This window comes from Plodia interpunctella, chromosome 14, assembly GCF_027563975.2.
Source record: "Plodia interpunctella isolate USDA-ARS_2022_Savannah chromosome 14, ilPloInte3.2, whole genome shotgun sequence".
NCBI lineage: Eukaryota > Metazoa > Arthropoda > Insecta > Lepidoptera > Pyralidae > Plodia > Plodia interpunctella.
Window position 1 is genome coordinate 2305857 of NC_071307.1, and position 11171 is coordinate 2317027.

At 34.1% G+C, this 11171-nt stretch overlaps 1 protein-coding gene across 1 annotated transcript in view; it reads right to left on the bottom strand.

The window, feature by feature from the left end:
* The window catches only part of LOC128675514 (neuropeptide CCHamide-1 receptor-like), an 85647-nt gene extending 77670 nt beyond the window's left edge, over positions 1 to 7977 (bottom strand). The window contains exon 1 of the mRNA XM_053754972.1: positions 7718 to 7977. The gene's annotated coding sequence lies outside the window, so the exon portion shown is untranslated. The remainder of the gene's footprint in view (positions 1 to 7717) is intronic.
* Positions 7978 to 11171: the final 3194 nt, after the last annotated feature.

The window sequence follows — 11171 nt, forward strand, 5'->3', positions numbered from 1 at the left end:
CGAAAGTAAGTTTGTTTGTTACCTCTTCACGCATTATCTACTGGAACGATTGTTATAAAACGTACACGGGTAGAAAATAACCTGGAATAACACAAAGGCTACATTTTATCCCGAAATTCCCACGGGAACGAAGCCGCGGGGCGCAGCTAGTCTATAATAAAAATGAGCAAATGAAACGGCCTAAGAGATTTCCCTCCATAAAGTACCTATTTTTTCGACCTAACCTCATACTAATATACAGTCACATTTGGTACAATAGATTACATGTCCACTCACACTCTATATACAACATAATTATCTATGCTCTACATCTGTGAAAACCGCATCCAATTTCATCCTGTAAATTTTGCGCGATGCGCGACCAAACGTACAGATAGACAGGTAAAAATTCTAAATAAAATTGTTTTGGCTTCTATTAGTCCCATATAAATCCCCCTTTATTATTTTTCATTTCTATCACCTATGTACAGACATGGTCTCCTTACAGTTTTATTATATGTAAAGATGTTTATACTACTGTAACATGTCTAGGGACATCTAAAACTATCCTTAATTTGTGTACATAGGTTTACCGTACCTGAAACTAACTGAAAACTATTTTCCGTTACCCGTATTTTCACTTTAAATTTCTACTTTTGCACCGTACCTATTTGAACTTTAACCAGCGTTTCATAAAGTTTTTACATTGATTGTTTGTATCTACTTGTAGCACAGGCCAGATATTGGTTTTTATATGCTTTTATTTAAATTGCACTGTATGTAAGTGTGTGTGTTCGGATGGAATCTTGGAACTCGATTTTGAAGAAGATATCTTCAATCGATTAAGCTGAAATGTTGTACACACGTTTAATTTACTCGTAGATGACAATAATTGAGATAAGTAGGTGGCAAGTAAACCCAGGAATGTCTCCCGTCATGATTTTTTGTAACTCATTGAATGCAATGAGATCACGCTGACAGCAATAAAAGCTTGTGTCGAAAATATATTTTTTGTGAAAACACTTACTTTTCAATTGAGTGTCTCGTACGCCATGCGCACAGGCAAAGTTTGTGTGTATGTAACGCAACGCGCTAGTGTGCGTGAGTTAAAATATACATCTTTCAACTGAAATCCGACAGAGCCTGAGCGGAAAGGCGAAGGAAGGAAAGGAATCGTTTCGAGTGGAAGGCGAAGAGTGTCCTTTATGTACAAAGTACTCTTTATATACGTTGCTTGTATATAAAAAGTTTATACGTCACGATACTCTGCAAGGATTTCAATACGACGATAGTGACGGCGGCGGCGAACTAGCTTGATTTTATTAATTTACAAACAAAAATTAACATTATGATATTGATACAACATAGGTACATTATCTTTCATCTCCGTTTACGTTACAGTGCGTTTGTGGCTGTTACACTGCGAAGATTCGGCAGTAATTTTACAGCCTTGCCTGTCAACCCTCCTTGGGAATGTTGCCCTTAGTCACTTCGTGCGACAATCACGGGAGGATATGGAGTCATTCTATTCTAAATGTAATGTATGAATACCTATTTAATACTGACATTACTCAAATAAGTAATTCAATAAATTACAATTCTCGGCACATAAGTTGAACCAAAATGGCGGCCGACAGCGCAGATTTAATTAGAGATGAAAGTATTAGATGATTTTTAGTGGTTATTATTTATGAAAAAGTAAACGAGTATTTGAATTTCGTGGGCCACCACGAAAAATCCCATATACTAATAACACTTTTATCTCTAATTAAACTGCGCTGACGGTCGCAATTTTGGTTCAACTTAAGTATGTGCCGAGCAATGTATGTATTTTTTAAAATTGTCTACGCGCGTTTCAGTTTCCTTAACAAAAACTGTTTAAAATTTCATTTCGGCATCAGATTACCAGTAAATACAACTCATATTAAATAGCATTTTTAATTATCATACCTTTTACCGCAATAACATTATATGTATGTAACCGTGGTGCGACAAAATATATTAACTTTTTCTGCGAATATAATATTATAAAATATTAACTTTTCTGCGAATATAATATTATAAAATATTTACTACATTTTCATCCGTTTATTCTTTTTATAGTTGTCCATTACATATATGATGATTACATTGTGTCAATTAAACCGAAAACGGTAGCCAAAATCTGTATCGTTTTCTATAATTATACAGGGTACAGGTTTCTATAATTATAATCCCTGTGACCACATTGTATAATAAGTTCAGAAAACTATAAGGGTGAGATGCACTGTACAGTTTGACGTTGATTTTACTCGGCGCGCCGCTGCTGTTTATACAAAATGGCGTTTATTTTTGTTAAAGTTAACGTTGTAACCCACCCTATACTTTCTAATAAAAAATCCTTTATTTAGCATAATTTGTAAAGGTATCTTCAAAATTTCAAGGGATTTTGTACATTGAACCCGGGTTTCGTGGCTTCACAGCTCGATCGAAATTCGGAACATGCAGAGATGCATGAAGAACCGACAGAAATATCGCTTTATCGCTATTTTGGATCACTATCAATCAACACGAGGAAAACATGCCGATAAAGTTAACACATACTTTTACGATAATCGAATCCACAACAATACTTGGGCGTTTCTCAAAAAGATTTATTATTAAGGTCTGTATAGACGAGGAAATTGTGTGTGTCCAAAGTGGCCCAAAAACACCTCGTTTTTTCTTACGAGTCCTTATATGAAAACAATCTTCTCTGCCGCGTCTGTATATTCACGATAAACTCAAAAACAGTATTTTCATGCGGTTTTCACCAATAGATAGTGTGATTCCTGAGGAAGGTTTAGGTGTAAGTATAATTTATTGTGTATTTACCCGAGCGAAGTCGGAACGGGCCGCTAGTTGATCCTATAAATGCGAAAGTGTGTGAGGACGTGTGTATGTTTGTTACTCTTTCACGTAAATTCTACTGGACGGATTGTAATAAAATTTGGTACACGGGCATTCCTCCAGTCCATTTTATGTCCTGTAAAGATTTACTAATATATATGGGCGCACGCAATTCAAATGATATTCAGATTACGTTTTGTTATATATTATAACGCTTTTCTTTGTATAGTGCCGCTTCTCATCGAAGATTGGCAACCATATTGGCTATCTTAAATTTAGAATCTAATATTCGGATTTCGGATTAATTATTTAATCTAATGCACGAAAGAGCGTTCGGGTTTATGTTTGTCTTGCGTACCTTATATCCTTGCTAAAAAGAAACATAAACTTTACAATTACTTATGCACAAGTAAAATGACAGTAATAAAGTATTGAAGCGACAAAAATTTCGAGTTAATTCAACCACAGATTTTGTGGACGAAAATCTCTCTGTGCTAGGCTTTATCGATTTATTATAAAGGACCTCGGCAAACTTATTCGATTTTATAAGGATTCCTTACGTTCCCAATCAAATAAATTAAACCATAAATTATGTTCTGCAAATCCCTCGAGAAACCTTCGGTTATCTTGTGTCGTAATTTCTAATTAATAGACAATTTTGAAACTTATTTGACTTCGTGTTTTATGAAGTTAGCTTTGAACATTTTGTTTGTTGTTTATTAGTTGAATTATGGACAAAGATTTTCTGAAAAGTTTGGTTATTCATATATCAAAAAAAGAATGATATATCCCGGGTGAATCTTAGATCACGCAGTCTGATTTTCTATTGTAATGTGATTTGAAATAAAAAATATTGTACGAGCTATATTTGTACATTTTCAATCTGTACATATAACAAAACTGGAAGTGGGTTATGACTATTATTAAAACGAATTTTTTGTCTTCTTTTTAAAATCTTTTTAATTTTTTTTTGATAATATAATATAAGACTAATTTAATTATATAAGATTTAAATGTTAGAAAAATGCTAATGTAAAATGATTATTACAAAACATTAGTCTCTTACGAGAAACCAGAAGGGTTTTCCATTATGTCTATTTATATTCTTTTAATTATTCCTTTGCTTGACATGGGTTGGCTTACATCGAAAAATGTCTTGTCGTGAGCCAAACCTCGGATAATAAAATACATTTATATTAAAAGGATCTTAAGTAATTTCTTATTTTTTTGGCTTGGATAAGTACTGACATAAGGTTACTAACACCAAAAAGATTCAAGGAGAGTAACTAAAATAGTTAATACAAAGTAAGAATCGACACAGTTGAAAATTTTATTCGTCGTTTTCCCGTGCGCGGGGCCTTTTCCAATCTATGGTTTTCATCGATCGAAGATGTCAAAATGACACAAATAACGCGGTGGTACTTGCGAAAAAATGGCGTCAATCGCGAAATTGCTCACTTCGCAAAAAATCTGGGCATATTCTTTTCAATAGACTGTAGACAACAATGTTTAAGGTTTAAGATACATGAATTACTATTCGTTTTGGGTAGATATTTTGGAGACTTTCCGAATCCTTTTGACCCGGCGCTATAGGCAGAAAATTTAATATTAGGTTAGGATCATTAGTTAGGGTCACAGGAAACTGATTTGCTAATGTCAGAGTTCGTGTTGTGATCCGAACTGGAGTCCGATTGTGTCCTAAAATGCCCTGAATTTTATATGTACGGAAGAAATATAGGGCAAAATTCGCCATTTATCATTATATATTACATTCCGGACAAAAAGTAAGCAAAAATACTGGAACTGTTAAATAAATTATGTAAGTAAACGGCGCCCGTCCTGAGATTTATAGTTTCGTTGGTCATTACAAGAAAAGTCTGTAGGTAGTAGATAAACATTAGGGATTACATTTACACGTCTTATAGTCCCTCCGGTGTTAACAGAAAGAATAAAACAAAACATTATTCCAAAACATTTCACCGGGAAATATATTTTTCCAAATTGTTATGGAAAAATATATTTTCCTGTTTCCCCAACAATTAATAATCGGAATAACAAAGGCACACATGTTTACAGTTGCTGCCTAAAGTTTATGCTTGAGGGAAAGTCGGTGCCAAGCTAATAAATAACAATAAAATATATTCGGACAAATCACACATAATTCAATCTGAGTTAGCCCCGAAGTAAATTCACAACTATTGTTTTATGGCATACTAACTTAATGATACTAATATTGTATAACTTATACATATACTAGCTTGTGCCCGCGGCTTCGCCCGCCCGATTTCCCACGTGAGAAGTAATTTTTCAGGGACGAAATGAAGGAAGGTACCCTATGTCCTTCTTCATATATCACACAACACTTATGCATGCAAAATTGCAAGAAGATTGGTTGAATAGATACAGCGTGAAGAGGTAACAAACAAACTTATTTTCGCATTTTACTTAAGATTAGGATAGATAAACATCCAAGACCCCTGGAGTAGATCGCTCAAGTTACCCAACTCTCGAGTAATTCGATTCCGAACACGATAGACCTAATTGATTCGTGAAATTAAGTATATTTCAGTACTTTTTAAATTTAGAACTAGTTATAAGTACAAACAAAATAGCGCCTTAAAATGTATGAAACAAGGAAAGCCTTGTTCGTAAGCCTTTTATAACACAATAACCCATCTTAGTTTATTTCACAATTATATTTATATTTCACCAATTATAAGTAACTATTTTTAGTTTTCAGTTTTCAGATTTTCGTTTTTGATTTTATTTTTTGGGGACGGTAAAATGGTCAAGCTTTTATCGACATTCATTAGTCCCTTCATCGGTTTCATTTACGTTCACGAAGACCGAAATCCACGAAAATGATACTTTAACATTTAGAGAAATCGCCTGTGAATTTCCTGTCTAAGGTCAATCCTTTTTGGGAAAGCCGTTGTTACCAATTTGCTGTCAAGACTTATCCCTTTTTCGCCTCGTACGATAACTAAGGGAAGATTTGACCGGGGCACTGCCTAGCTCAATCTCTTAATATCCAAGTTTTATCAGCACTCGATCACAATCATTATTTTTCCATATATCTATTGATATATATTTTATGTGTACTTTGTTATAGTACTGGAAAAAAAATATAGGTATAAAAAATGGTAAGCTCTACAGGCATGATACAACACTATTTGAATGGTTTCTCTTTCTATAATTGCATTGCAGCATTGGTCAGCAGTCAGTTTTGGCGAGACGTCCCGATTTTTGACTCCAGTATATGTCCCGCACGGGACAGCTGCTCTGTCCCGCTTTTCTGGGCTTACAATCAGAAGCAACAAAATCACGACATCGGAAACCTTTTGCACAAAGTTTAATGCGACGTATTTAGAATTTTCAGCAAAAGTTTAGCCACTGTATTTATGAAAAATATTGTAAAAACTATATATTTATTTGCATTTTTTTCTATCATGTCCCGCTTTTGGCGGAATACTCCCGCTTTTTTACTCATATGGTTTCAAATCTCGCTTTGCTAAAACAAAAAAGCAACGCTCTCAGCAGTGATCGTTCCGAAAGGCTAGTAAATGCACAAACAGTTTTAGTAAATATTATTTAATCTCTCAAAAAGTTCTCTATCAATATAAAACATAGTCACTTGCCGCTGTCTGTCCATATATATACTTAGATCTTTAAAACTACGCAACGGATTTTGATGAGGATTTTTTAAATAGATACTTGATTCCAGAGGAAGGTTTTGGTGTACAATTTTTAGCGAAGCAGCGACGATCTAGTTTAGAATATGACACGAAATAATTCCTGTGAAGATTTATTTCTCAATGTTGAAATTTCAGAGACATAGGCCAATTGTTATTAGGTATTTACACGGAATAATAAACTTTACACTGGTTATTATAACGCCGAGTTGTTGTTTTGTTTATTAGAATTACTTTATTAGTTTACTGCCGAATGGTTTTATGTGCGCCATAAATATATAACGCTCTAATGACCTAATTTGATTAATGTTGTAAATTATTCAATATACTTTAGTAATACGCTTATAGAGTATTTAATGTTTTCAATTTTAACCACATTAAACGAAATATATACAGACACTAGCGACCCGCACCGGCTTTGCACGGGTGCAATGTTATGCATGTCACTTAAATATAAATTCCTCTGGAATCACTCTATCTATAAAAAAAAACCCGCAACAAAATCTGTTGCATACTTTTAAAGATCTAAGCAAACATAGGGACAGACAGCGGGAAGCGACTTTGTTTTATAAGTACTAAGTATTGATGAAAACTGTCGAGTACTTAGTGGCCAAGTACGAGTCGGTCTCGCCGATGAAGGGTTCCATAGATCAAAGTTAATGATAAGGGGTCCTAATCCCTAATTCTCTAAAAAGGGTTGCCAATAATTTTCGTCGTCGTAAAAAAATATTTGTTTCATTAATTCAAATATGAAATATACATTATTTGGTTGTAAATAATTTTTAGAAAGTATGTACGTAAATTACTTTATTGTGCGTTTAATTAAAGTTCGTACAAATTTGTTTGCAAAGTCGGCTTATGTAAATATAAAATTTGTTCATATAAATATTCTTGATAAACACTCTCACAACAAAAGTGGCAGGAGTTTACAAATTAATTACAAATTTCTGCCTAAATAAGGAGTACTTATGAAAGATTGAACATTTTCCAACTTTCAAAATCAACTCGTACACAATGTGCCAAGTTTCAAAATAAGCGGGACATATTTTCGAACACATAGGTATATTTTCCGTCCTTTTCTACTAAAACCATTTTCATAATTTACTTAGTACATTTATTTATCTAATATAAAAAATGACCATTGTAATATTTATTTAATTTACATTGAAATGACTTACCTTAGAAACTTAGGAACTTATTGAACAACTTTAGCACTTTAAAAATAAATCACGATCACAAAAGAAACTTTTTTTTTAAACATTTGTACAACACTAAATTATTATATCCATAATTGCACGATATTACTGGCAACTAAACTGCTTTTGTTCGAAAGATACGCGATTCCAAATTTGAATTTCGAAGTTGCGAGCGGCCGGCGCGCGATTCGGCCGTCACGCGTGGAAAATGTCTCGCGACTGTAGAAGCTACGGGCTACGAACAGTTCGAAGGTGACTACGAATCGTAGCTAACTAGTATTGTGTTTGTAGCATAGTGTGGCAATCAGCGAGAAATCTATGTTTAGATTTTCATAGTACCTATAAATTAGCTTTCAATTTGAGATAATGATTCAATGTGAATGAAGGAAACGTTTGTTTATAAATATGCAGTTCAAAGAAGTAAAGTAAAGTTAGGGTGAGTTGCACCAGTCAACTTTAACGGGCTTTAACCTGTTTTCTGCGTGGGTAAATGTTAACGGTGCAACCCATTCTTATTATTAAATACACAGCTAATTTGGAATAGTCGCCCATTTTTTTGGCCATCAGCCAATTTTTCAAGGGAGTGAAATTGATACCTGTCAGTAGTAATTTATGGTGAATGGCGAAAATATATAGCCCTTTCATATAAATGCTGATGCGACGATATTTATATTCTTTCATAGATCTCTTTTTATCATAATAGATTTCTTTGGAATGTGTATGAGGTACATATCCTATTCTAACTATCATCCGATTACTAAATACGAAAGTAAGTTTGCTTATTTGTTTGTTACCCCTTCACGCTCTATCTACTCTATCAATCTTCTTGAAATTTTTCATATATGTAGTTTGAAGCAAGGAGTTGGAGCAAGGACTGTTCCCGTGGGAAATTCACGCGTGTGAATCCGCGCGCGAAAGCTAGTCCCCCATGAATCTAGGAGTGAAGTTCTTGTCTTTAGGTAACTACGAGTATTACAATCATCCCTATACTGTTACACTAACCGAACTCAGCCCTTTGCGATTTTATTACTTTGCTCGGTTCAAATTGGGCAATTTACTGGTGGGTGAGCAAAAGTTATATCAGATATCTTTAGGGGAATTTTAGAAAGTCTGACAACAATAATAGTACTAGACACATGAAAAGAAGAAGTGCAGATATTTCTGATTCATCTTCGGTTGTATACGGAGTTGTGACACAGCGACGCCTGGAAGATTTAGCTGTGATATAATAAGCGGCTGTCTGCCTGACTGTCTGTCCCTGGGAATGCTATTGTCGTCGCTTACCTGATTAGACTATGTGTCAATGTCACTTCGTACGACATCTACGGGGGATATGGAGTGGTTCTATTTCAAGGCCACGCACCAGAAGGCGGAACCCCACGCCGAAAAGTTGTTCTAGAATATACCTAGTTCTAGAATAATGTTCTAGAATATAAATAATGTACTGGGTAATGCCGTCAGCGAAGCTACGGGAAATGGCTTGTCAAAGTATAAAGCAACACGGACCACCACTCGACTCTTTTCTCGGACAATGTGTACTTACCTTCAGCTCCCGTCGATCGTAAAACTTTGATTAAATGGATACAATTCTTACTTCATCCCGTGTTTTCTCACAATCAACAGAATTTTAACATTGGTTTATGGTTTCTGATTGTTTTTAAACTTAAACCTAATGGTTTGAGGTATATCGACAACTCATAATTTTATATGTATGTTAAAAATAAATTACTAAATAATTATTTAATAATTAGACGTAGTACTTATTTTATAGTGCGTTAGAATGTGCACATACTTTGTAACATGTGTGTATGATTTCAATGTATTGTTTTCGTCTACAATTAAGATTGTATGCTGTTGTTTAAAATATATAAATAAATAAAAAATAAAAGTTATTTGTTTACCGGAAACATAGTCATATTAGACACCGAAGTCTTAGGTATCTAGTATCCAAAATATTTTCTATATATCAAAAAAACAATTTCACATTTTTCGGGTGATGTTTGAACTTACCTTCATATTAATCGTGCCTCCTTGTGACCATTGGTAAGAAATCGATTCTGCTAAGTTTGATATATATATTTTATTATGTGAATGAATATTTTTGACAATTTGCACACCATGTTGGGTCCACTACTTCTTTATAGAATTAATTTCTTTTGTGGCAGACTTCGCGCATATATCTTCGCGCTTTTCAGGATTTTTTCGCAGTTGTGTAATGCGAGGTGAGTGTAAAAAAGCTATATCTACCTCTAGTAGTATGTTATATATATAAACCTGTCTATATCATGCGGTACACTCACAAACTTAAGTGCAACTGACACCCGGTAAGCTCAATAGCCTCAAGTAATTGTATAAATTATTCAATAACATTGTTTTGTTCCATTAGTGGTAATTACTCGCGACGTGCGATTGTGGTTAATCTGTCAATAAAATTTTCAGAATATTGTCTGGAAGAATCATATTAATTTTTTCTAGTTTATTATTATACATATTTTCTAGATAGAACTAGATGTTCGTGGAAATATCTTTTTTATTATAATGCGATAATAAATCACATACATGTCATTTATTATGCATATTTCTCTCATATTTCCTTTTTTAGTGTTCAGTCTGCGACTGAAGAATAAAAGGCGATTTGATCTAATAGCCACAGCATTCCGGCAATATTATATTGAGGACTTATGTTACTTCTAGCGGCTCGTGCCGGCTTCGCTCGGGTAAAAACAAAATAAATTATTGAACTCCTAAACCTTCCTCTGCCTATTTATGAAAACCACATAAAAATCCGTAAATAGTTTATGAGTTTATCGCGAACAGACAGACAGACGCGGTAGAAGACTTTGTTTTATAATATGTAAGGATAAGGATAAATAAAACCAATTGTCGTTTATTCTCTTTTTAAAATAGGATTTAGTCATTCTACCACTACCAAGTCATCGCACTATGGAATATTATGTATTATAATATTCGTTAACCTAATTTCAATCCACCATCCACCATCCAGTCAGCTTCAAACGGACGACATTTTAATTTCCGAACTGAATGGAGTCGAGCGAACTCAGTAATTGCTTACTGTAGTATCAGTGACAACTGATTGGAACTAATTAAATTAAATAAAATACTAACTGGCAATCCTACTAATTTTATAAATCCGAAGCGTGCGAGGATGTATGTGTGTATGTTTTTTTTTTCTCTTTCACGCAAAATCTACTGGACCGATTGTTACGAAATTTGGTGCACGGGTAGAATATAACCTGTAATACATAGGATAATTTTTATCCCAAAATTCCCACGGGAGCAAAGCCCCGGGGCGCAGCTATTTTATTATAGTTTTTTTTTTATATACACACGCCAGTCTTCCGCTATAAAACACGAATAGAAATTTCTTTTGAAATAACTCTACGACAATTATTCCATGAAGAATTTGTGCTACAAA